Below are 27,545 nucleotides of genomic sequence, written 5' to 3'. Positions count from 1 at the left end.
GATTGTATTCAATTTATATTCTACTTTAGCGTTCATGGCACTCTATTGTATTGTGTTGTATTTTACTTCTCTTACAGTTTTCTCTTACAACCAGGTATCAGTGGCATGTTCTAGCTACAAGAACTGTCTTGGCAGGCTTTCTATCCAGATTTCCCCCCTTCTTTCTTAAAGGACAACTGTGTTTTACAGCAAGCATTTTGTCCTGAGCTCTGGGCTTTGGAACTTATTGTTATATTGGTTACGATTTCCAGTCTAACTTGGTCATGGAATCAAATAATAGTGTGTGTGGGGGGGTGTTCAGTGCAGCAGGCTGTATATGTACTGGTTCCCTTGTGAGCAGACTAGCTGCATTGGTCAATAAAACTAAATTTTTAACTGTCAGAATTGCCTAAAGCTGTTCAGATAAAATTATAAACGAGCAGTTTTGATTCATAAATCAAAGCCATACTTTAAAAGCTAGACAACTGGTGAAACTTAGATTTGCTAGCAGAAATGCTCTTTCCTTGGAAGCCTGATCCTAAGAGGCTACTTTACCTGCAGCAGTGCAAACAGAAGCTTGGAAAAATGTACTTCACAGGAAACAGCAGTAGTACAATAGCACCATTTGTTGCTAGAGTACAAAGATGTCTATTATTATTATTATTATTATTATTATTATTATTATTATTACATCTCATGAAAGCTATTTGATGTCCAGTTCCCTAGTTTCTTACAAAACAGTATATTTCCCTCTATATTGAAAGGCTTTCTGTAGTAGAATAATTAATTATAAAACTAATCTAAGGTAGATGTGGTTCTTCATTTAGAACCATAATCTTCAACATTTTCAGGACCAGGACCCACAATTGTGTCTTGGTCCTGTATGGTGTAGTAGTTAAAGTATTGGACTGGGAGTCGGGAGATCCAGTTTCTAGACCCACTTAGCCATGGAAGCTCACTGGGTAACTTTGGGCCAGTCACAGGCTCTCAGCCTGACCTACCTCACAGGGTTGTTGTTGTGAGGATAAAATGGAGAAGAGGATTATGTATGCTGCCTTGAGTTCCTTAAGGAGGAAAAAAGGCAGGCTATAAATGCAATAAATAAATTCGTCCCAAACTTCAACATGGGATCCAGTTCTAAATTTTAATGATTTATTCTCATTTTTCTGCTTCTCTCTTTAGGGTGATTAGATGCAATGGAGGGCAGGCCTCCTATATTTTTATTAGCAGAGCAGAAGGCATTGTGACAGGTGCAGCTTCTCACAGAGGAATGAAAAAAATGCATCTATCAAAATATCTTTTTCTGCATAACTTTTCTGTATGTGGTCATCCTTTCTCACTCTGCAGCTCTCGCTCACTCACTTGCTCTCTCAAAAGAAATACGAACAACAAAAAAGAAAATAGGTTTGGTGTCGCTGGTGTGAACCATCTTAGGTTGAGGGGTGTTTCCCTTGTGAGTCCCAAGCCCTCAATTGAAGAACAGTGAGGTAGAACACTTCTTGGCTGATGTTTGGTATCAAAAGTGAAAATGATAATCTGCTAATAACTCCAACAAGAAGTTTCCCTGGGTACTACTACGCTGGATTTGCAATAGATTATATTCTGTAAGAATGCCAACTACAAGAAGAAACAAGGCATAGGCCACAGCTAGACCTAAGGTTTATCCTGGGATCATCCAGGGTTCGCCTGAGCACTGGATCCCCTGTGTGTCACCTAGATGAACAGGTTTGACCCTTGGACGATCCAGGGATAAACCTTAGGTCTAGCTATGGCCATAGACTACAAGACCACAGCAGTTATTTTGTTATGCAAGGCACACTACCAGTTGAACTTCATCTGTAATCAGAAAGTATATTATATGTATATAGTTCATAGTATTTATAGAATAGCATAGTGAATTTAATCCAGACTTATACTTGGAAGAGATCCAATTTCGCTGGGGGAGGGGAAGGAGGTGATTTTTGCTGATTCCCCCCCCCCCCCTGCATTCCCCTGTGTTCTTTGAAAATTTGCTCCAGGGGCATAAGAGGTCACATGGAGGACTGCAAGTGAATATTGTCTCTCTCTTTCGCTGTGGAGCCTCCACCTTATCTCAGTTTGCTGCAGTCTGTTCCATAAATGGAAGGAGCCCTTCCATTCACAGGAATGACCTGTCTGGATCCAACCCAGTATATTTACATTGGGAGTTCTTTAAAAACAAATAATATGCAGGAAAATATTAGTCTGAAAAACAACTCAGTTTTGTCAGACAGCAGTATGTGCTTCTGAGATTGATTGTGCAGTAGATTTGTTCTCAGGCAGGAGCAAATGAAAGAGAATTCACTGTGGAATATGTACATCAGGAATCTCACTTGTGATGCAGCACCAAATGCAATATTTATAAAATGCATACTTGCTGCTTTAAGGACATGGCTAGCACTTTTAATTAACTGGTTCCAGCCAATATAGGAACAGTATTAGAGTGTTCCTAGCAGTATAAGACTGACTTTATGTACTTGCAAGGTTATAATGCTTTTTCTGTGCGTGCATCCTGCTATCTATGGCCATAGCTAGATGGGGCAAAATCCTGGGATGATCCCCAGGATCGTCCCTGTGCATTCAGATGACGCACAGGGGATCCCGGGATCATGGAGGGATGATCCCTCCCTTGCCCTGGGATCTTGCCCTCCTCTTTAGGCCGGGTTTTTCCACGGTCTCGCCCGAGACCATAGAACGTGTGGCCCGCGCCGCGGTTTGTCCTGGCTCCTCACAATTCCTTGCGAGGAGCCAGGACCCGCGCACGGTGTGCAGTGCTCCTCAGGAGCACTGCGCCCATCGGGTGGGGTGGGGGGAGCGGGGGAAGTAATTATTTTTTAAAAAAATAACTTACATGTTGCGCACAAGTGTTCGTGTGCTGCTGGCCCTTTAACTATAAAATAATGGTGGATGCGCCGCCTCTCCATCTGAGGTCGTCACACGCTGCGTGTAAACAGAGGGGGGATCTCGCGATAAAATCATCGCAAGATCTTCACCCCTCCGTCGTGGACTTAGAGGTAGGTCTAGCTAAGGCCCAAGCTCCATCTGTACCTGTAGTATGACATAGCTGTGAAGCAGAGAAGGGACATTCACCTGCACATGACATTTTCAATCAATTCTTCAAAATCATTTTGTTTAATTTGCATTAAAACACTTTAAAAAAAACCTAACGATGTTATAAAGTAGAAGAAAACATAAAATAAAGCACCTCTCCCACAGTTCAAGAACAACCTTCATTCAACCACTTGAGTGTGAGTTAGTGTGTTGTGCGAAACTAGCCGAAGTTTAGAAACCAACCAAAATCTATCCATTAAAGTTTGACAGCCAGTTCTGATGTGGATTGTGGAGCTCCTTTGGAGTAATCCTGACGATAGACATGGCTTGATGGCTTCAGTAGCCACACACACACACCATATCTACAATGTGTTTATGACTTCAGAGATCTTAGATCATTACCAGTATCATTGTGGCAAGCAAGTGACCACATAATGCTATGACTTAGAATTTAACTGGGTACATGTGGAATTGAACAGGAGAGAGAGAGAGAGAGAGAGAGAGAGAGAGAATGGGTGGGTTTTCAGGTCACTTTAACCCATTGTGGTATGCAATAAGCTACTGTGATCCCTCACATGATTGGGCAAAAACTGTATGCTGAGTAGTTTCCCCTCGCCCCTCCACCCTCGGGAGCCCTCCTGCCAGGCCGTGACAGTATCCCAGCTTCCTTTGCACTGGGTACCATTCCCCACCAACACTCGTGCTGCAACTACGTCACGTTCTTCTCTCCAAATGGCTGGCTGTGTGCTAGGGGGTGTCTTCTTCTGTCTCTGCCTTGTCCTGCCAATCTCACCCTGATGTCAGTCCTTACCTGCTTCCCAGCACCCACACCCTTACCACCCTACCCCAGCTGCACCATACCGCTCCCCACCTCCCAGATCCCCAGCCAGATCTCCATAGCCATCGCTCCACCCAAGCCATCGTGCTTTAAGCTTCTCCTCACATTGCTGCAGCAGTCCGTAGCATGGCCATTCAGAGAACCAGAATTTCCTCTCCACATCCAGCCACTGTGACTACAGAATGTTTCCCCATCCCATTTAACATAATATTTTAGGGCTTTTTCATAAGACTTTCTTCTCACTGTAGACCAAAAGATCAGGAAGATTGCCCACTTTTCTGCTTGCCACTGCTGCTGTGCCTTTAACAGTATCTTAAGTGCAAACATCAGCAGTAACTTATTATTATAGAATCATAGAATAGTAGAGTTGGAAGGGGCCTACAAGGCCATTGAATCCAACCCTCCGCTCATTGCAGGAACCTACCTTAAAGCATACCTGACAGATGGCTATCCAGCTGCCTCTTAAATGCTTCTAGTGTGTGAGAGGCCACGACCTCCCTAGGTAATTGGTTCCATTGTCGTACTGCTCTAACAGTCAGGACGTTTTTCCTGATGTCCAGCTGGAATCTGGTTCCTGTAACTTGAGCCCATTATTCCATGTCTGCACTCTGGGAGGATCGAGAAGCGATCCTGATCCTTCTCTGTGTGACAACCTTTCAAGTATTTGAAGAGTGCTATCATGTCTTCCCTCAGTCTTATCTTCTCCAGGCTAAACATGCCCAGTTCTTTCAGTCTCTCTTCATAGGGCTTTGTTTCCAGACTCCTGATCATCCTCATTGCCGTCCTCTGTTCATGCTCCAGCTTGTCTGTGTCCTTCTTGAAGTGTGGAGCCCAGAATTGGACACAATGCTCAATATCCCCATGATGAGAAATTATTTGTTTGCTGGTTTATTCATTCCATGCTGCTTTTAGATGCATAAGAGCAGGCCAGGCTGTTTGTTTTTTTTTCTTTTAAGCAGTTGGCAATTTCACCTGAAACTTTTGTTGGACTGTAGACATAAATCCTATTGCAACTGTATTTTTGTTTGATTTTTAACAGCCAGATTTCCATGCTTCTCCCTTCCCTCCTGCCCGCCTACACCCCCACCACGATCACCCCACTCAACCTGCAGTGTTCCCCACTTCGCCTCACACCACTCTTCCCCCTGTCCGCCTGAACCAAAATGGGGGTAATGGCTCTAAATCCTTGGACATTTGCAGGAATTAACAAAATTTCATACACAGGTTTTCCTCATAGGGAAGCACCCAATGCACAAGCAAAACCCTGCATGATTACAAGCACTTGAGAGCAAAAACACCTTTTCACCAAAAAGGGGATGGCGGCTCTAAATTTTGTCCCGAAATGGAACAATATTTCATACACAGTTTCCCCTCATGAGGAGGCACCCAAGGCAGAACGAAAACCCTGCGTGGCCTCTCCATGGGAAACATGGAGGTTTGGAAGTTTGCAGAGCACTCTATTGCTAGGCAGATCTTGGAAACACAGATCGACCAAGAGAGGCAGAGTGGTGGTAGCGGTTTTGACCTTCAAGAACATATGAAGTGCCATGCTGGATCAGACCGAGGATCCATCTAGTCCAGCACTCTGTTCACACAGTGACCAACCAGCTGTCGACCAGGGACCAACAAAGCAGGACATGGTGCAACAGCACCCTCCCACTCATGTTCCCCAGCAACAGGTGCACACAAGCCTACTGGAGGTAGCACATAACCAGCAGGGCTAGTAGCCGTTGATAGCCCTCTCGTACAGGAATTTAGCCAACCTTTTTAAACCATCCAGATTGGTAGCCATCACTACATCTTGTGGTAGTGAATTTCATAATTTAACTATGCGCTATGTGAAGAAGTACTTCCTTTTATTTATCCTGAATCTCCCACCAGTCAACTTCATGGGATGACCCCAGGTTCTAGTATTGTGAGAGGGAGGAAAATGTCTCCCTATCCACATTCTCCACACCATGCATAATTTTGTACACCTCTATCATGTCTCCCCTTAGCCTCCCTTTTTTCAAGCTAAACAATCCCAGCTGTTGTGTACCCTTTCCTCATTGGGGAGATGCTCCACTCATTTCATCATTTTTCTGCACTTTTTCCAGCTCTATAATATCTTTTTTTTTTAGGTGTGGTGACCAGAACTGTATACAGTATTCTAAGTGTAGTCACACCATAGATTGTTGATACTGGCAGTTATATTCTCCATTCCTTTTCTTATAATATCATGGAGATTGCCTACTTTACAGCTGCCACACACTGGGTTGACATTTTCATCAAGCTGTCCACCACAACTCCAAGATCTTTCTTGTTTGGTCACTGCCATCTCAGATCCCATCAGGTTATACTTGAAGTTGGAGTTTTTTGCCCTTACACATGAAGCTTCATCCCACGTACCTGCTTCCCTCGGATTATCCCCGTAGCACTAAGCTTTCACGGTGGTTGTTTTTGCTACCAGGCAACAGTGATCCTTTGCATACCAGGATGTGAGTTTAAGGGGGGAAATGTAAAAAATCATTAAAAATCAACGGATGACCCAATTCAATTCAAATTTGGTATGCTTAAAGCTCTCCCTAATATCTATTACTGTGCCAATTTGGGTGTCTTTATCTTTAAAGCTTACGCAGATGTAAGCATTTCCTTAAAATCCTGCTCCTGCGCCCCAGCGGGGGCTCATAAGATACGCTCAAAATGTAGGGGCTAAATAGGACGAATCTTTTTGCTTTATTGCACAATTAAGGCAGGATGCATGGGAGTACTTCACAATCAAAGCAGATTATAAGGTGGACAACTTCTGAGTCCTTTGCATGCAATTCACAGTGATTGCACAGTATAATGCTGGTGTGATAAAGCTCTTACTTACATTGAACCACATCTGCCATTTAGATGCCCACTCTCCCAGCTTGGAGAGATCCCTTTGGAACTCATCACAATCCCTTTTTGTTTTAACCACCTTAAATAATTTGGTGTCATCGGCAAGCTTGGCCACTTCACTGCTCACTCCTAATTCCAGATCATTTATGAACAAGTTGAAAAGAATTGGTCCTAATACTGATCTCTGTAGGAGCCCCCTTTTTACTTCCCTCCATTGGGAGAATTGACCATTTATTCCTACTCTCTGCTTTCTGTTCTTCAACCAGTTACTGATCCATAAGAGGACCTTTCCTCTTATTCTTTTGCTAGGCAACTCTGTTGGCGATCTGTTTAAACCACTCTGGAATGCCAGACAACACAGTAAGCCATGATGGTTAAAATAAACCACACTGCAGACCTTGAATTGTTAGGGTGGCTTATTTTGGCTAAATAAACCACCATGGTTGGGGGGAACTGCAAACAGACAACACGATAAACCATCATGGCTAATTCAGAAAAATAATCCATTTTAGCTTATCATGTTATGCAAACCCAGTCAGAGAAACCATAAACTTAATGAGATTAATAGGTTAAGACCCAATCAAATGATGTATCAGATAAGTGCCTAGTAGGAGATTTGGGGGTGGGGGAATGGGGAGGAGAGATGCTTCCTTGCTATTTTTTCATCTCTAAGAGGAAAAGCAATATCTGACTGCATCAGTTGATTTATTTTATACGGTGTGTAAATAAATCACAGGTCTTAGTTTCTACAAGAGCTGGCATAGCCAGAACTATGCAGAGAGCTGCAAGCTGATTTGCTGATGTTGTACACAGTAACTCTGGTGGTGGTGGTGGGGAGTTCTTGCTTTGTCCTGTTTTATTGTTAAAATAGGATACTGCTATTCTTTACACATATATTGGCTGAACAAAATTATTCAAATATTTGTATTAAGAAAAATCACTACAATTATCTTAAAAGTATGCAAGACAATAGTCACAGAATCAGAAGCAGCAGCATAATGGCTGCTTCCAGTTTTAAATAGCAAATACTATTTTCTTTTGTGAACCATCCAGAGAGCTTCAGCTAGTGGTTGTTAGAGAAATAGAATAAATAAATAAATAAATCGGAGGAGAGACAGGTTCAAAGGTGCTGAGATTTTCAATGGAATTCAACATCTCCTGCCGCCTTTACATGCTTGTATTTCTCTTGGACTATCTGGAAGCAAAAGAAAGGGAGACTGAAAGGAGGACAAGCAGATAGATATTTCAAACAAGTGTTTTTGTCTCATATTTATAATCAAATACAGGAAAGTTTTTGCACATCAAGTGAAAATAATACAGGAAAAATGCTTCTTTGCTGACTCACCCACTGTTCCCACACACAGGGCCTGCACAAAACATACATTTTAAATAAATGAGTATTGTCTGTGACATAAGAGCATAATAGGGTGGTTCAGGTTTAGCAGGAAAAACATTTCATTGTTGCTAATGACTATCTGTATAAACACTCTCATTATAGTACTTAACACTGCAATCCTATACCTATCTTCTCAGAAGTAGGACTGCAGTTCATCTGCTTCTCACAGGAATTGTACATTGTTGAAATGGAAGCTAGAGACTGCTGCTTATATTTATATTTTAATTATTATTTAATATTTACAGCAACCATTTTGTTAAAGTCCTAACGATTTTAGAAAAACCTTTCAAGCTGAATTTTAACAAACAACTTGTTAGAAATGTGATAAAATAATTTTAATCTCTGAGAGAGTGAAAGAATCTGTAGAGGGTGGTTGTAGTCAGAGTTGTATAGCACTTCCCCCCAAAATTCTAACACTAAGGCAATGATGTATTACTTTTACTTTCATTATATGTTTTTAATCAGAGCGAGACTTCACCCTAGACAAAGCGACGCTTTCTGCATGGTCTCACTTGTTTTTGCTAAAATCTTTTGACATGATTAATTTTACTTTAATGCTTTTGTCTTGTTGTACTGGTTAAGATGATGAGGATGAACCAGGGCTAAAACACTTGCTTTTCTATCCCAATATCACTGAGCATTTTAAAAAAAAACACTTAGATGAGGAAAAGAAGAAGAATCCAATCAGAATTAAATTTCTTGCTGACGAAACGTAAGAATGCACAATATTAAAAAGAGGATATCATTACTGGTTGTTAGTTTTATTACTGATGTATCTTTTATAATAGCATCAACTGTCTAATGCCATTAGTGGAAACAAGAATGATCCTTGAGAAGCAGGTATATTGCACTGATGTAAGGTGGAAGCTACAAATAATATGCTCACAAGAGGCAACACTGTGAGCTGCCCACTAACTCAGTGGGAAGGGGCAATGCAAGGAGAATAAGGAGGTGGAGATTTGAGTTCCACCTATGGGAGATGTGAATCTGGCCTCCACAAGACACAGATTGACTTTCGTGTGTGTGTGTGTGTGTGTGTGTGTGTGTGTGTGTGTGTGTGTGTGTGTGTGTTCCTGCTGGTAATAGTAATGTAAAGTAGAAAGGGAAAGGCAGCAAGACATCTCATTCTCCAGAGAAGTAGTCTAATCTCACACCCACAAGGAAGAGCCATGATAGTGCCTTTGTAATCTTGAAGCCTATAACACATCCTTCTTTTCTCCCTCACTCAACCTGACCCCATCCTTGGGAGGAAGTGCACGGATCATACCTTAGTGAGATCTCCTGAGCACCTTTCTTCACACTGTGGGTTGCCTAGATCTTGCTGCCCCAGATGCAGCCATCGAGTTGAGGTTCTAGGTGGGTGTTTATGTCTGGGATACCTCTAAACCTCAGGCCTGGGGCCTAAATCCAGCGCTCCTGGGGTCCCAATCTGGCCCTCTGGAGTTCCCCCAGACAGCCCTTCCCTCTTCCTCTGGCTCCACGCCTTTCCACAACCACCAGTTGTTTGGTAGTTGCCCTGCTTTTGTGCAGCCTTCCTCCCATTTCCCTATTTGAAATGCTTTACCAAAGGATTAATTATAAGTAGTAAGAGCTTTATTTATTTATTTATTTACAATATTTATATACCACTCCCCATTAAACATTTCGGAGCAGGGTACAAGATAAAATGAAAATAAAAACAGAATAAAACACTTAAAACAGATTTTAAAAGAAGCAAATACAGTGACTCCTGGCTGGACATTAAGGAAGGGCTTCCTGGAATAATGATGTTTTCAGGAGGCGCCGAAAGGAGTACAAAGTTGGCACCTGCCTGACCTATTCCACAATAGGGGAATTCCACAATAGGGGAGCCACCACACTGAAGGCTCTTCCCCTGGTGGACTCCAATTGGAGGATGGATCTATGTGGGACCAGGAGCATGCCCTCGGATGACCTCAGTGACGGGGAAGGTTGGTAGAGGAGAAGGCACTACATTATGCTGGTATTTGTATTTTTTGCCTTCAGCCCCTCCTGGAGAGAACTAATTTAGCATGTTCATTTTACTAGCATTTAGTAAAAAGACTAAATAAACAAACAGTACCCCTTGTTAATGTTTTGTTCCAATACACCACAAGTATTTGTCCTGAAATATTTGAGCGGGGAGCGGGGGGGAATCAAGCACACTTCGTGTGATTTAAATGTTATATTATGTGCATTTTTATTGGAATACTTGTAAACATTTAAAGGCAATAGCATGCACTTCCCTTACATTGTTTAAATTTAAAGGGGGGGAGAAAGGTACTGAAAACTGTTCACCCAATAATTAATTTTAGCAGCCCAAAGAACTATGCGTCATATGCTAACAACCACTCATCTGTTACTACAGAGTTCAGATCTCTTCTACTAATGTTGTTGGGCTATTTTCAGTTTTGCTGTCACTATTTATTAGTTCCATTATACTCTGAGACATATATGTATTTCATTCATATGTGTTCTCTCACATATTTGCTAAGGCAAATGTTAAATACAACTGTGAAACTGCCAAGCTTGCCTAATATTCTATTTGCAATTGGCATACATTCATTTTTACTAATGAACTTATGAAACAGATTTTTTCCACGGGAAAATAAAGCACTGGGAAATTTTCCACACCACATCATTGTATCCTCCTAAAATAAAGAAGGGGACAGAGTGATGTAGTCCTAGATCTTGAGAAATTAGATGTTTTTCCCTGGCTGGGGATTATGCGCTCCTGGGACAAGAGATGATAAACAGAGAAAATGGCTTTCTGAAGCTCTCCATTGACCCCAATGGGAGTGTGGTAACTTATGCCACCTCTTCTGCATACATAGCATTATATTGTCTGTGGTCAGAAGCAACCCTTGGGCAAGCGTAGGGTTTTCTATTAATGCAGGCGTTTTCCCCACTAGCCCCCAACTACCCAGTTTTTATTCTTGCCCTGTTAGCATCCTGCAAGGGTAAAGGCATTGCCTGTGTAATTTATGTATTCATTCAACTGGTAATTTTTACTTTGCTCTACTGCTGGACGCCATTTTAGGAGCAATCCTAACTTGGCCAGTGGGTGATGGTGGGCTCTATTAGGAACTGTAGACCAAATTCTGTGGCTCTCTGAGACTGGAAAGGTTGAAGATGAAAATCTCAGGAAGAGGAGGCTGCCCGAACTGTGCTTTAGTTATGGGCAGACTGGAGAGTTACAGGCCAGATCTACACCCAGCAGGATACAACACTTTAAAAACGGTTTGAAAATGGTATATGTAATGTGTCCTGGGCCTGAACAGTTGTCAAAACCATTATAAACCGTTACAAGCAGTAGTGTAGATTCTGCCACAGTATGTACCTTTCTATAGTGGCATTGGAACCACAGGATAGACTGATGGGGAAAATTAATCTTATGCCTCTTTATGAGGAGTTTTCCAAGGCTATCTGAAAGAGGCAGTGCAAAATCCATTCCTTAAGAAGCCCTCCCTGGATCCATAAGATCTGAATAATTTTGAACCAGTTGTGCAGGTCCCTTTCCTGGGCAAAGTTCACTGCCCAGACTCGCAGATGAGACTGATTTTCTGGTTTCATTTCAATTGTGGGTCAGGTTTGGTTTTGGTACTGAGACTGCTTTGGCTGCTTTGTATAATTTACCTGTGTCGGGAGAGAGACCGGGGGAATGTGTCCCTGTTCATCTCTTGGTGGTGTTCAGTATCATTGATCATGGCGTCCTTCTGGAGCAGCTGTTGAAGTTGCTTTGCAGTGGTTCCATTCCTACCTGGACAGTTTTTTCCAAAGGATGATGCTTGGAGGTATTCTTCTATCGACCATTCTATTTAACTTCTACATGTAACCACTGAGTTTGAGATGCATTGTCACCACTACGCAGATGACGTGCAACTCTACTTCTTTTCAGTTCAAGCATATGTGGCGGTGGGTGGGCTGAACCAGTGTCTGTCCAGAGTAATGGAGTGAATGAGAGCAAATAAACTGAGGCTTAATCCAGACAAGACTGAGGCTTTGCTGGTGGGTGGTTCCTCTGTCTGGATGGAGGAAGTGGAACTGGCTCTGGATAGGGTCATACTCTCCCTGGAGGAGCAGGAGTGCAGTTTGGTGGTACTCCAGCATCCATCGTTGTCACTGAAGGCTCAGGTGGCCTCTATGGCATGGAATGCCAGCTATCAGCTTCAACCTGTCATTAGTTATGGCCTGACTGTTGTGGGCTGCTTTTGTGGTGATCATTCTAGGTTGCATGGTGAATGGGGAGGATTGTGTGTTGTGGATGAACAGTTTTAGTATTGTATTTTTAAGGTGTTTCTTCTTATTTGCATTATTATGTCAATTATTCTTTATGTTGATTTTGTCTTCTCAGTTATGTTAATTATGGATTTGTATGTGTGTGTACATGATTGTGTGAGCATAGGTAAAAGTTGTTTTGAGGCTGCTTTCTGTGGACGGAAGTGACACATACATTATCCTGTTTCAAAGACTGTTCTTATTCAGTGCTGAGGCATTCATGGGCGAATGCATAGGAGAAAACATGGAACAGATGTAGCAATGTCCTTTCTAGCAAGAGCGTGTGAAGTGAGGGGCTGGACTCACAACAGGTCTCCAAGAGTAAAATGAAAACTGAAGTTCAAAAGTCAAATTAATTCCTGTAATTCCTTTTTTCCTTGCATCTTAAAACAACAACAACAATTAAATAGTACACTGCTGTTTACTTCTGCCTTCTGCAACTATAGTGGATGTCGATCTATTGCACTTAACCTCCGTTATACGCACATCCAAACTTTTCATAGAGATTTGATATGCTGGTTTTGCAAGAGGGACAGAATTTGACAGAAGGCACTTTCAAGCAAGTAATCCCTCCCATGTCCCCTTTGGTGTGATATAGTCCTGTGAAGGGCTGTAACATGGATGTCTTGACATATTTGAATAAGTTTGAAATATAGGAATCACCCTTGTGAGATGCAGTATTCCAGAGTTTTAATAGGAATGTAGGATGGTGCCTAATACCAGGTCAGACTATTTGTCCATCTGCCCCAGGATTGTCTGGTCTGACTGAAAGTGGCTCTCAGGCAGAGGTTCTTTCACATTACTGGCTACCTGGCCCTCTTTTTTTAAAAGGGGCTTCATTGAACCTGGTTCCTTCTGCATGCAAAGCACATGTTCTACCATTAAACTATGGTTCCTCTTCTTAATATAATTCTACTGCATCATCTATATCATTATTTAGTTAGTTAATTATTTACATTTCTTGCCTAAGGAACGGGGTGGATTATAGCATATTTGGAAACAACATGTAATAAGATAAACATCTCAAAATACACACTACAAATAGACAAGAATCAATGGGATGATAATCCCAACACTCCTTCTCTCTGCCATTTCCTTTTTATTCACATAATATCAGATGCAGGTTTAAAATATGTATTTTACTTTCTTGGAAATAAACAAATCTATTCTGTTAGTACATTTGGGGGTTGTTGCTTTGCCCTTCTTTAGGTTTTCTGTTATGAGGCGGCTTTCTCCCAACTCTGACTGATGTTACCTTTTCTGTTTTGAACATAAGACTGAACCAGTGAATCCTTTAGGCACTTACTCAAAGTAAGTTTGCAAGAAATGCACAGCAAAATGCCAGGATTATTCGTAGAATAATGGGGGAAACTGTGATGTTTAAGGAAATGGGGGCGAATTAAATCTCTTTATATGTCCCTCATATCTTCAATATGTTTGAAGATTGACAGTTTACATTTATCATACTTATTATGTCTGGTCACCCAAATTTAATTTGGTGAGCAACTCTCAGTGTCCCCAATAAATTTTCTGCATCTTACTTTGTACAGTCAGCAGTCGTAAGCACCAGGACGACGTCTGCTTCAGTGCTGTGTTGAGGTTGGTTTCAGCCCTGCATTGCAAAGCTTGAACAAGCACTGGCTCATTACTAAAGCAGCAGCCTCAACACTAGACAGCTTTAATGAAGGCTTTGGATATCTGAAGAACTAAAGACTCCCCTAGAACATACAATGGCTGTACTGATAATTGCAATGTTTACATCAATACCTTTTTGTGTAAACATTTCTTTTTCATTATTTTTAATAAAAAGTGAAGCAACTCACAACATAATATAAATACATAGACTACCCATAAAAGAAATAGGAAACTGCCTTAGATTGAATCAGATCATTGGACATCTTACTCAGTATTATCTACACTGGTTGGCAGTGGCTATTTTGGGTTTCAGACCAAAATCTTTCCTAGCCCTACTTGGAGATGCCAGGAATTGAACCCAGGGGCCCTGTTCAGACAGCATGCTAAATCACAATGGTTAAGCATTTTGAGCTAAACATTATGGCAGTAGCATGTCATATGAACCATGCCTTAGGCCATAGCTAGACGGGGCTTTATCCTGAGGCGATCCCCGGGATCGTCCCTGTGCGTCCACATGATGCACAGGGGATCCCAGGATCAGGGAGGGATGATCCCTCCCTTGCCCTGGGTTTGGCCCTACACTTTAGGCCCGCTTTTTCCACGGTCTCGGGCTGATCCTGAGACCACGGAGAGTGTGGCCCACCGTCACGGTTTGTCCTGGCTCCTTGTGGTTACTCCCGAGGAGCTGGGACCCGCGCACAGGGCGCAGAGCTCCTCAGGAGCACTGTACCTATTGGGGGTGGGGTGGGGGGAGTGGGGAAAAAATTAAAATAAAAGAACCTTACCTTTTGCACACGAGCGCTCGTGCACTCCTTCCTCTTTAAAAAATCGCGGGTGCAATGTGCTCTCCCTCTGAGGTCGTTGTACGCCATGTGTAAACAGGGGGAGATCTTGCGATAAAAATATTGCGAGATCTTCACCCCTCCGTCGTGCTAGACCAGTAGGTCTAGCTGAGGCCTTAGTGTGTCGTGTGAACCATTCTTAACCATGGTAGTTACATAACCATGGTTTAAACACACTCACTTACTTGCTGCAAAAGGGTTAGCGGCCTAACAATGGCTTAGTGTGTTGTCCGAACAGGCCCAGTATCTTTTTCTCTGCAAAACATGTATTTATTTATTATTTATTAATTACATTTCCATACCGCCAAATAGCCAGAGCTCTATCACAGGGCTATAATCCCTCTCTAAAATAAAGACCAATAAAATAAACATCCAAAGAATGTAGAAAAAAGTATAATGCCTACTTAGCCCTCACTGTATGTTCCTTTACCTGGTCCAACAAAATAGAAACCCTAAAGACAAATAGATTCAGACTTCAGATGAGGGGAAGAAACTAGTACAACAATAAACGTATAGGTATCAAGTTTTATTGAAAAATTAAGACAATTTCCAAAATCCCAAGGGTTTACATTTCATTGAAAAACGGCAAGGGATATTTCTGAAAGTCAGTAGGGCAGTGAGAATGTGTGTGTGTATGTGTGTGAGTGAGTGGTATGGAGTTTAACTGCACACTGCCTGTGCCAAGCATGATATATGGCTGTATTCCTATTATTGATGCATGGCTGCATATCTAACAGCAAGAGAGAGAAAAAAAAGTTCTAAGAAAGAATAGAAATCCAGTAGATTGTCACAATGTGTGCTGCATGTGTGATTGAAATTTTATGTTTTCCCGTTTCAAATACCTTTCAACAACAATCAGAACTTTCCTTAAATGTGTTTCATTAGATGATAATATTATCAATACAGCCTTTTTACTGTTATTATTTAGTTGAACATATTTTAATATCTTGGATGAGTTATTCCTCTGTTTATTCCAGAATACATAAAACTTCATTTCATGTGATTTTCTTGCACAAACAAAATATCCATAAATAACTATAAATACAGTGTATCTGTATCCAAATCAGATTTCCTCTCATTTTTTTCCCCAAGAAAGAGGCAGTGGGGTGGGTGTAAAAATCCAGGGGGGTGGGCATGCATGTTGTCCACCCCCACTGAGGCCATCAGAAAATGTTGCAACGCAAACTGGAAAGAATCACATGCAAATTACCCTATGCAGATTAATTTGCATAGGATTTTTTTGCAGAAAACTTTCCAATTCAAAGTTTTCTGACAAACTAATCACTAATGGAAACTGGTAGTCAGCGCTACACGAGCCAACACGGTCTGCTGGAGAGAAAAGCCTCCAACCTGTTATGGCAGAGGCTTATTGGTGAATAGATCCAGTTGTGGATTGGCATGTAGATCTACAGACTGCTGTTTTCTGGACATATCCAGGAAGGGGGAAACGGTGTTGTAAATAGTAGAATCATAGACTCATAGAATAGTAGAGTTGGAAGGGGCTTACAAGGCCATCGAGTCTTACCCCCTGCTCAATGCAGGAATCTACCTTAAAGCATACTGGACAGATGCTTGACCAGCTGCCTCTTGAATGCCTCTAGTGTGGGAGAGCCCATGACCTCCCTAGGTAATTTTTTCCTAGGTATAGAACTTGGCATTTATCCCTATGAAATTTCATTCTGTTCTTTTCAGCCCAGTGGTCTAGCCTATCAAGAACACTTTGAAAGTTGTTTCTGTCTTCCAGGGTATAAGTGAAGGTTAGGACCTAAGTATGGCGGTGGGGAGTTCTCCAGGGCCTGGAAATTGTGATGAGGAAAAATATCAATGCTGAGATCATGCTTGAGGATATTTATGTAAATTTATTTCTTCGTATTTATGTTCTGTTGTCCAGATCTTGTGAGGTATGTTGGGGCCAGTCACAAATAGTCTTAGAGCAGAATAAGACACATTCTAAATGGTGGCCCTTCTCTAGAACAGAGAAACCCTATTCATGAGTTCGAAAAAGTGTTGTTTAAATATGTGCAGAGAAGGAGCACTCCGGCCCGACCCCTCGCCTTCATTTCTCTTATCACCCTGTACATGTCGATGGCTATTGCCTCAAGTAGAGAGCCTCTTCTATCCTTGGGGGCTCTCCATGTGATCTGGAACACTGGATAATCAGCATTCTGGATGGAGAGCCCCCACAGGTAGAGGAGGCTCTCCGGGCTCAGATGGTTACCTTCCACATATTCAGCGTGACAAGAGCAACAACATAAGTGGCATGGCTTGCACTCTGCACCTCTGTAAAACAGCACACTTTATCAAATATATGTATAGGGCTAGAGTGTGAGCCTGTGCAGTTAAACTAGGATGTATAGATTTGTGTTTCCCTCATGTGGCCTCCTCTCCCAGGAACTACTAGTCCTAGAAATACTAGCCCCCGAGTTCTTTGTACGTAGGCAAGAGGGAGGGGTAGCTGGTGGGAGAGACAAAGCACTATCCTGACCAGGTTTCAGATGGGTAGCATGTTTGTTGCATCAAAAACAAGAAAGAGTCTTGTGGCACCTTAAAGACTAACACATTTTTATGGCATAAGCTTTCATGGACTAGAGTCCCCACAGACACACACACCACATTGGCATTTTTTGGATATGGTAGAAAAGCCCCAGTATAGACCATGATGTAATTTCAGAAATTTCAGGATTAAAATAGAAACTACGAATTCATGACTCGTGAGATTGTGCATATGCAGTAGGGTTGTGGCATGTGGGGGAAGGGCCCCATGTTAGAAGTTTGTACTGAACCCCTCCAAAGTAATGCTTGGGCCCTTGTGCAGATACAGGGCCCTGTCATCTCTCGTTAACGGCATAGTTACAGCCTCAATTCTCTCTACTGCACAGGGCAAGAAGCACACAGGAGAGGGGCACTGAATGCTCCACTCCTTCATCACCTCCCCATAAACAGGTTCTCCAGATGCTTGTATACCTTCCTGGCATCTAAACATTAGAAGTGAGCCAAAAACAGAGGAAAGTGCCTGGAGCTGAGGGAACAAAAAGCAAGGGAAGGAGAAGATTCATCACCAAGGTCTTACACATCCATTAAGTGTGCTGGCCAGCCATGCATCAACCAGTTATGGCCCCACCCCTGGCAGTCACACATTCAACTTCAACAAGAACAGGCCCTTTGCAAGTAGGGCCTGTGTATGTGAAGAGGAAACCTGAGTGTGTTAAGAAAAGACCAAGTGTAGCACATGTCCAGTTAATGAATCCAGTTCAATGTGAGAAAATTTGTTAGTGTCTCAGTGCTAGGGGAGGCGAGATAAACTGGTGAAAGTACTAAAGGAAACAAGGCAAGGCTGAAACTAAGGCCTAATCTACATCTAACGCCCTTTCAAAAGAGAGGAGGGATAGTTGCAAGTTTCCTGCTTCCACAGTCGTCGCTCATGGGGCACACCCGGGGGAAGTTTCCCACAAGTAAAGGAGAGCCATTGCGGGAACATGTGTGTTCCTTGACGGTGCTTCCACATGTGGATCGGGAGAAGTGGGCGGGGTTGTGTGGCTATGGGTGGGGTATTTCTATGAATCAGAAGGGATGCTCATGAACGCAAAGTCACAGCTATGCATGGGGTGAAGAGGAGGTCCACCGATTATGCAATGCTGTGCAGAGATGTTTGTGTTTTAAAAAAAATACGCATGGTCAATACCACAACACGGCAATAACCAAACAAAAACTGTGCCAAAAATGGCAGACGGTCCACTCCCGCACACCTCCGAAACCACTGGACGTGCCCCTGACAGCGGGTTGGCTGTTCGCCGAGACGGGAGCTCACTCCGAACAGCAACAGCTTCATGAAGGGAAGGCACACCAGCTGCAGACTTCAGGATTGCAGCGAGATAGCTGAAAAAAAGTGACAAATCCAGTCAGCGATATTCCTGAATAACTGAGGGGTCAACCTGAGATCACCATGGGAGTAGGTGAACATCATGTGGCCTGGTAGGGACGACTGCAATATTATTCAGGAATAAACGGCTTGTGCGGATTAGGCCTAAGTGGCATACCAGCTGCAAACAGCTGGCAGAGTTGGAATTATGTTTATCACAGGGAACTTTCTCTTAAGTAACTTGTCACTATCTCACTATAGGAATCCAGAAGTAACATTACCCTTTAAGATCTACATGTTTAATCTATAATTATCCCATAACAAAGAGATTGTGGTGTGTCATATATTGAAAGCAAATCTTGGAATTGTTAGTACACTAACACTACACAGTGACATAAATAACTGAAATAAATAGGTAACTGTCCTAACTTTTAATTAGCTGACTTGAGTAACCATTGCAGTACAGAAAGATGGCTCCTAGCGCTAACAATTAAAAGACATTGATTTCGGTTTTTCCTCCTCAATGGACTTTGATAGAAAGAAAAAAGAAGAAGTAGGAAAACACAGGAGGATAACAAATGGAAGACACTCGTCTGGAAGCACACCCACCCACCCCATAAAATCCCATCCATGAGGCAGAGTGACTGCATGACAAATGTCTGATCTGGAAGCACCCAGGGAGTGTGAAAGAGGGAGGTCATAGGGTTTGAGTGGCTTAACAGCAGAAGAGTATTAGGTCTGTGTTTGGATGTAACACTAAACTATGCAACTGTGTTGTAGCAGCCACCATCACAGAAGAAGCATTTCTTTCTGTGTGAGAGGATGGGAATGCCTCTTTTGCGTCGTTGTTTGCCGTCTACAGATTGTGGCACCTTTTTAATTGGATGAAAAGTAATTTGAAATCAATTGATCTAATTCTGGGGTCTCAAGCATGTTGCCCATGGGCACCCATGTGTCTGTAGAGACCTTTCTTGGCACCCTCCGGGTCTCCTGCCCCTGCTGATTTTGTTTTATTTCATTTTATTAATTGGGGGTCTGGTGGGTGCCAAGAGAGATCTCTACAGACACATGGGTGCCCATGGGCACCATGCTGGAGACCCCAGAAATAGATAAATTGATTTCAAAAAAGGAGCTGTTGTATGGCGTACCACAAGGTGCCATCCTATCCCCAATGCTGTTTAACATCTACATGAAACTGCTGGGAGAGATCATCCAGAGGCATGGGGCGCGGTGTTATCAGTATGCTGATGACACCCAAATATATTTCTCTATGCCATCAATAACAGCATCAGCTAAGGATAGTGTGTCTCCTCTGAATGAATGCTTGGAGGCGGTAATGGGCTGGATGAGGAAAAACAAACTGAAGCTGAATCCAGACAAAACAGAGGTGCTTGCTGTCAAGGGCTCTGACCTAGGTTTGGAGGTGTGTCAGCCAGGTCTGGATGGGGCTACACTCCCCCTGAAAGACTGTGTTCGCAGTTTGGGGGTGCTCCTGGATCCGTCGCTCCAAATGACAGCCCAGATAGATGCAACGGCCAGGAGTGCCTACTATGAGCTTCGGCTGATATGCCAGCTGCGCCCCTTCTTTGAGTCAGAAGACCTAAAGACAGTAGTGCACGCACTAGTAACCTCAAGGCTTGATTTCTGCAATGCTCTTTACACAGGGCTACCATTGTACCTAGTTCAGAAACTTCAACTAGTTCAAAATATGGCAGCCAGGCTGGTCACCAGTACATCTAGGGGTGAGGATATTACCCCAACATTAAAATCACTCCACTGGCTGCCAATTAGTTTCCGGGCAAAGTACAAAGTGTTGGTCATTACCTTTAAAGCCCTACATGGTTTGGGTCCAGGTTACCTGCAGGATCGCCTTCTCCCATACAGTCCGCCCTGCACACTCAGGTCCTCTGGGGTGAACTTACCTCAGTCAGCTAAAACTAGGCTGACATCAGTTTCCCAGAGGACCTTTTCTTCTGTCACCCCCAGATTGTGGAATGGCCTGCCGGAGGAGTTTCGTAAAATTAACTCTCTGTGTGATTTTAAGGCAGCTTTAAAGACTGGCCTTTTCCGGTAGGCCTATCCAGATCAATGTAAAATCAAGAATTTTTAAGATGTATTGATTCCTGTTCTAATGTTGTTCCCCGCCTCGATCCAAAGGGAGAGGCAGGTAAGAAATTATTATTATTATTATTATTATTATTATTATTATTATTATTATTTACTATTACTATTCCCAGCCAGATGTTTGATGCATGTTTTTGGTGGTGAGAAAACACATTTTTACATTACAGAAAAAATGTTGCCAACTCATAGAGTAACTACAAGGACTCATCTTTTGATGTATTGTGTGAAGCTGCCATAAGGCAGTGAGCAGAAGCAATTCTTTTACTAGGACTGAAGTATGGAATGGGAAACCAGATGTGTTTGGACTGCCAGAGGAATCACAAGCTGATTCTCATTCAGTTTGGGTTCGGGGAACCGAGACAAGAAAAGACAAAGCAGATATTGCAGATTTAGTGCCAAATCTGTTGCGATCAGTGCGAGTTGTAGAAGCTCAGTACTTGACAGGATTGGCACCAAAAACATTTGTTTTCTGTACACTGCATTTGATTTCTTTCCTTCAAACTAAACAGGAGGAACAAACAGAAGTTAACTGCTGGAGAGAAACTAGCTATGTCATTCATGTTGCATTTCACATCTTTGTTTTTGGTTGGCTGCAAATTCTGATTAATATAATAATTCAAATCATCCTGAGGTGGGGGGGCACAGGAGGGCAGGCAGCTGTGAACTATCTAGTGATTCAGTCTGAAATTGCAATGGATGAGGGAATAACTAGTTTTTAAAGAGAGAATATCCCAAGGATATCGCAGCTATCATGATTAACTTGACAAAGCGATCCTGTACATATCAACTTAGAGGTAAGCCCTATTGAGTTCAACGAGACTTGGTCCAAGGAAAGTATATATCCAGTTATTTGGGGGTAAGTTGACTACAGTGTGGCTTATTTCTGAATAAACTGGCATAGGATTGTGCTGCAAATCTTCTAAATCATTAATGTGTCTGCTAAAGAAATACCAAAAAATAGCTTCATTTTGTCTTAGTGGATACTACTATATGACTAGGTTTAACAATTGACTATTTTAAAAGTTATTTATAATTTGGCATCCTGTTTATCAGTCCCTTTCTGCATAGCAGTAGTTGCTGATGTTATGACGGGAAAAACACCCCCTTTACTCATCATCCATATCTATGAACTAATGTTCATAGTCCTCAGCAAGGCATTTGTTGGATGGTTTTGGATAAATCAGTGGCTGTTTTCAGATTATCAATATCTTGTCATTATTGCCTAGGTATGAATGAACATTCAGCCACTTTGCGCCTTACTTTTCACTAGCTGGAAACAAACTAGAAAGACTTTTGTTCACCGTAGTTTCCTATTTCATTCAAACCAGGAAACTTTTGTTACAGACTTTGGAACAAGCCAGGGTACTAAACCTGGTTTGAGATTGGTTCAATATCCTGGTTTGTTCTGAAGGTGGTAACCATAATTTTCCAGTTCAGCTGAAACAGGAAACTTTAGTTGATGAAAGCCTTTCTGGTTTGTTGTTGACATGCAACAGAGGAAGCAAAGTGGCTACTGCGCGCCAAAAACTCATTCATATCTTGGCTTATTAAGACAAGATACTAATTGACCAAACCAGCCCCAAATCTCTCAGTGTTAGTTACCAATTTAGAAAATGTAAAAGCAACCTACCAGACAGTGTTGGCGTGACAAAGACTTCAAAGAAACTTATACCATAAAAATGTCTCTGTTAAGGATAAGAACTTAACACCTGCGTGCAGTGTAGGGCTGTATGAGAAATTAGTTTCAGTTCATTTTTTATCAGGATTTGCCCAGTTTGCATCCTTCGGAATGGACACAGGCTCAGATGCAATCTGCAGTTGACCTCTGTACATTTCCAGGCTTGCAGGATGATTCACAGACCCAAAGAAATGGGTTTGACTGCATGTGTACATTTGAAAAATGCATATGAAAAAATGTGTACTTTGGGGAAATGAGCACAAATACATTTCAATCAATAGGAAAAGAATGCCTACATTTCAGTGATGCGCACAGTTGATGTGTACATTTGGAAAAGTACAGAAGAAAATATGGACAGATTTTCATACGAAGAGAAAAAAAGCAAACCTCGCAATCTCATATAGACTCAAGTCAGAACTAGGTTTGAGATGGAATCTGGAGAAGTTCACCAAGCTCAGGTTTTGCTGATTCACACATCACTAGGGCAGTGTTATTGTTTGATTAACCCAAGTGAATTCTATCCCCATGACTGCAAAGCAGAGTTCATGAGCGTTTTGACATTCAAAATAGGTTTTCATTTTGTCCAGAAACACAAAGGTATTCATTATCCACTGATCTTCATTTGGTGCGTTCCCATTTGAAGTGCCCTCTTGCAGCCCAGAGATTTGTGAATTTGTGACCAGAAACCTACTATGTTTTGGGTAGTTAGTAATTCATTCCAAATAATGAATATTTTGCATTCAGAGTGAACATCTTCCTAACAGCTGTTACATTGAAATTTATTGGCAAGTGCTAATTTTTGAATAATTATGAAGAGCAAATTTGGGTAAAGATATTGAATTTTGGATATTGAATTATTTTAAAACAATAGATAATCAGAAGGATAAGGATAAGAAGAAAATATGTCTTTGGCAATTTACCCAGTGCAAATAATGTTATCAGCTTTAATATTCTTTTTGATTTGGGGTGGAATTGGAAGGCAAAGGGAAAATGTTGAGTATTTGCCTGTTTGAGCTTTGTATTTTCAATGGCACAGTCTTACAAGGACACAGCACCAGTCAAAGAAAAACACCTCTATTATCACCAGTGTGATGCAGCACAAAGGCCGAGAATTACAATTGGGGTGGGCGTAGGCTGTGAAAGACGAGGCTTTTATTGTGTGCTCACCATTCCTGACTCATAGTAGTTTGTGGTTGCTTTAGATGACATTCTCCTCCTCCAGTGCCTTTCCCATGCTTTCTAAGCATTTTTGCAGGCTTTTATAACAGAGGAAAATCCAGCATTTGGGGGAATAGTAGAATGAAACGCTACTAGTTGCACAATTCTGCTGTACCACAGCACCACCTAGAGCTTATGTAAGGGGAACACACAGAAAGGCAGAGAAGGGGGGGAAATTCTCCGCCTTTGTGCTGCATCACACTGGTGATAATAGTAATCCTACAAAGAAGCCAGAAGAAGAAGCAGTGGTAAAGAACCTTGTCTAGAAAAGCCCTCTAAGGAAATGAAAATTTCGTTCCTTTTGGCTGTGCTTGATTTTGACAGGATAAATTCTTTCTAATTCCTTATAATTGGTTGATGCCAATGGACAAACAAATACATGTATACGTACAATCCAAGCAATGTATATAGTGGAAGGAGGGAATCTCCTGTCAAACACAGCAACTGGAGGAAAACAACTTTATCTTCATTGAGAAGTGGTACCTGGTCCACAGATTAAAGAGTTGAGTGGAGATGCTTCTCATGACATGCTGAAGGAGTGGTCTCTACTCCACTACTGCATTTTTATCTTAGAATCTCAGAGTTTGAGGAAGAAGGTAGGTTAAAAGAGAAGCTTTTTGTGTTTGCCCTCTCTAATATGTTTACATGTATGTAGACTTATTTCTAGGACCAATACTTTGGTCCTTGCACATTTTTTCAGATGTCGAATTTCTCTTCTTATTTATTGGTCTTTTCTCCTTTTATTTAACTCTACTAGTTTGTTTAATAAAGCTGAGAGTTCTTACACAGAGATTTATAAACATATGTTATAAGATTTTTAAACCTCTTTTGAAAGTACCTCTATCCTACTTCCTCCTAGTAAAGTGACCTTTTTAAATGGAGGGAAGTGGGTTTAGATGACAGTCATGATAAATGCGGTCATGTTCACTCAATAAAATAAGGCCCAGTGCATTTGAGGATAAATCAGTGAAATGTACAGCCCCACCTGTCTGTCTCCATCATTCATTTCCACTGTCACTTTCACAGTGGCTGATGGATCACAGTTGCTGTAAAATTAGACAGCCTTTAATCTCATTTCATCCTGATTAGCTTCTCTTTACCCTTTCCCTCTAACTCACTGACTGACACGCTAAAAACTCACACTGGGCTGTGTTTGAGCGTGGCGTACAAACTTCTTTTCAAATACCTTTTTTTGAGGGGACAAGAGGTACTCACCTGAGATGAAATGAAATGTAAAGATGAGAGAGTCTGAGACTACTATTAAAATAAATCAGCAAAGTAGAGGACAATGTACAATTAATGAGAGCAATGGTCTGCATCACTAGACTACACATTGGCCCATACTTTGTGTTATTTACACCCATGAATTCATAGTAAACTTAGTAAGATTACTGGAAAGGTATCCTGGGGAAATGTGAGGTTTACCAGTGCAAAGAGTGTGAGTTGTTTCCTTCAGAATTTAGAAATATGTTGTCATGTAACCCAAACAGCTATTCTAAGCATGCTCAAGGACTTGCATGCATCTCTGGGACCTTTAGACTGTTTATGTTATTTGAACAGAAGACCCCACCCACACCACCCTACCCCATGCAATATGCTAAGCTGCTTTTGAAACTCCCAAAACTGGTTTGCCATGTGACTGGACAGTTCCTGTCTGAGAAACACGAAGTCCCGAAGCCCCACACTGGGTGTACAAAGCTAGTAATCCAGGTGTGTTTTTTTAATTGTAGCCATCGCCTTTAGAACCATTTTTCTTACCTGAGTGACATTTTCAGAATTTCCCCTTCAAATCATTCCTTGCAACTTTCATTTGTGTTTATGGATCAGATTTATGAGATCATAATATTGAGAATTGTACAGTCTTTTTTTTTATCTCACATTGAAATTCTGCTATTTCTACATTTCTAGGGTTTCTGTTGATATTCTAGGATCAAACAAGTAGATTGCTGCTGAAATGTTGCCGTGTACTTCCTATAATGTTGAAAGTAGTTGCTTTATCATGATATTACACACCAAGGAACTTGTGCACCAGAATGGTAGTCACTTTAGTGCAATGTGCTTGCACACTGCAAGGGCACACATGTAACCTATTGTAACCCAGCCTGGGACTGTTTAATCAAACAATTATATAAAATATGGCATAAAAATTGTTCAAATAAATAAATAAATGAACATAACCACATGAGCAGGGCTGATCGCGTGAGTCTTTCACATGGAATTTGCATTCTGAAGGGAAGAAAGGTTTACTCATGTGACCAACCGACCCACCTTCACACACATGCTGATTCAGTATGGCATCACACCATTCTAAAGAGTTCCCCATGCTTCTGGGCTTGCAGTCCTGGGGCACTGCAGTGTAACAATAAATGGACTTAGGATCTGCTCTTTGTCTGAGTAAATATTTGAAAAGGTCTGTTCCTCTGCTGATGCACTTGGTGTGTATTTTGTCATTCCCTAAAATAGAAGCAGGGCTTGCTTTTCAAGGTTTCATATAATCTGAAGCAGGTTTCCACAACTTGGGATGCACAAAGCTAAACACAGTTCACCAGCTATGTAATGTGGCCTATCAAGGGCTTGACAAAACCATGTTTGTGCAGTCCCAACATACAGAAAAACCAGAAGATACTTTAAGCTTCCAGTGGGCACCATATAGTGCTAATGGATTGCATTCACCTGGGTAGATCACAAGTTATTCAGGGCTGATCTTAAGGGACAGAGCTTCAGTTAAATGCATGATGCAAAGGTATTCCATTTAATTTGCAGGAGGAGTGTCTATACATTTCGCTCCCTTTGCATGCTGTATACTGATTATATCACAGATAGGTTAAATGTTTAACAAATTTAAAAAGGCAAACAAAAGAAGTACCAAGTGATGGTATTTCATGGTGATTTCTTTAAGCACAGGAACTTTAAATGCTGTCTGAAAGTGTAAAAAGTGTGAGAGATTGTGGGCTTAATCTCAAAATATGATTCTGAGCTTGAAATTAACAAAGTAGTGGTGATTGACTAATATAAATATAAACCTACCCATGAAATTAAGCCATTCAATCAGTCAGTACACCTTCCAAAGCTATAGCCCTTAAACCACTTCTTATCTTCCAAAACTTCTCATTGACTTACATGGAACTACTTGTGTAAGTAATTTGAAGATTAACAGTGTCTAGGCTTGCTTAATGGCTGTATAAGATCTACCAGCAATAAGTAACATTAATTAATGCATTTTCACTAAACCTAGCAGCCTAACAATTGCTTTTGCTTAGACAGCTGCATGAGCACAGACTATGAAAATGATATTTGACCTTTACTAGAAACTAAATATGCACCTTGCTTATTCATCATTGCCTTGGCAAAAAATAAAATAATAATAATAAAAAATCGGTAAGGAGCTTAAATGAGACTACTTGATCTTTAAGAAAATGTGTCCTAAACAAGAAAGCTGCACATATTTCTTATTGTTATTTGCATATGCTATACGGCTCGAGTGCATTGAGAAAAATAAAAGATAATAAAACAAATGAAATGAGAGATACATCACCCAAAATAATCCAAGTGTGAGATAGGCTGCCTCTTTTTTTTTGGCACTGGCAAAAGAGCACGAAGTAAGAGCTGGCCCTGAGTCATATTGATTTCCCACTGCACTGGTTTCCTAAGTGCTCTGTTGATCCGCATCAAGCAATAAGTTCCCTGCCTGTACATGCACATCACCTCCCCATTTGTCCTCACCTAGATTTAAGGTGCCCATATGATGAGCTGAACAAGGACATTAT

At 41.5% G+C, this 27,545-nt stretch overlaps 1 protein-coding gene across 1 annotated transcript in view; it reads left to right on the top strand.

Annotated features, from left to right (window-relative positions):
* The window catches only part of KLHL14 (kelch like family member 14), a 73,638-nt gene that overhangs the window by 22,955 nt on the left and 23,138 nt on the right, over positions 1-27,545 (top strand). The window lies entirely within an intron of this gene.

This window comes from Elgaria multicarinata, chromosome 7, assembly GCF_023053635.1.
Source record: "Elgaria multicarinata webbii isolate HBS135686 ecotype San Diego chromosome 7, rElgMul1.1.pri, whole genome shotgun sequence".
NCBI classification, from domain to species: domain Eukaryota; kingdom Metazoa; phylum Chordata; class Lepidosauria; order Squamata; family Anguidae; genus Elgaria; species Elgaria multicarinata.
Note: the sequence above shows the minus strand (reverse complement) of the source record. Positions and strands in the feature narration are given on the sequence as shown.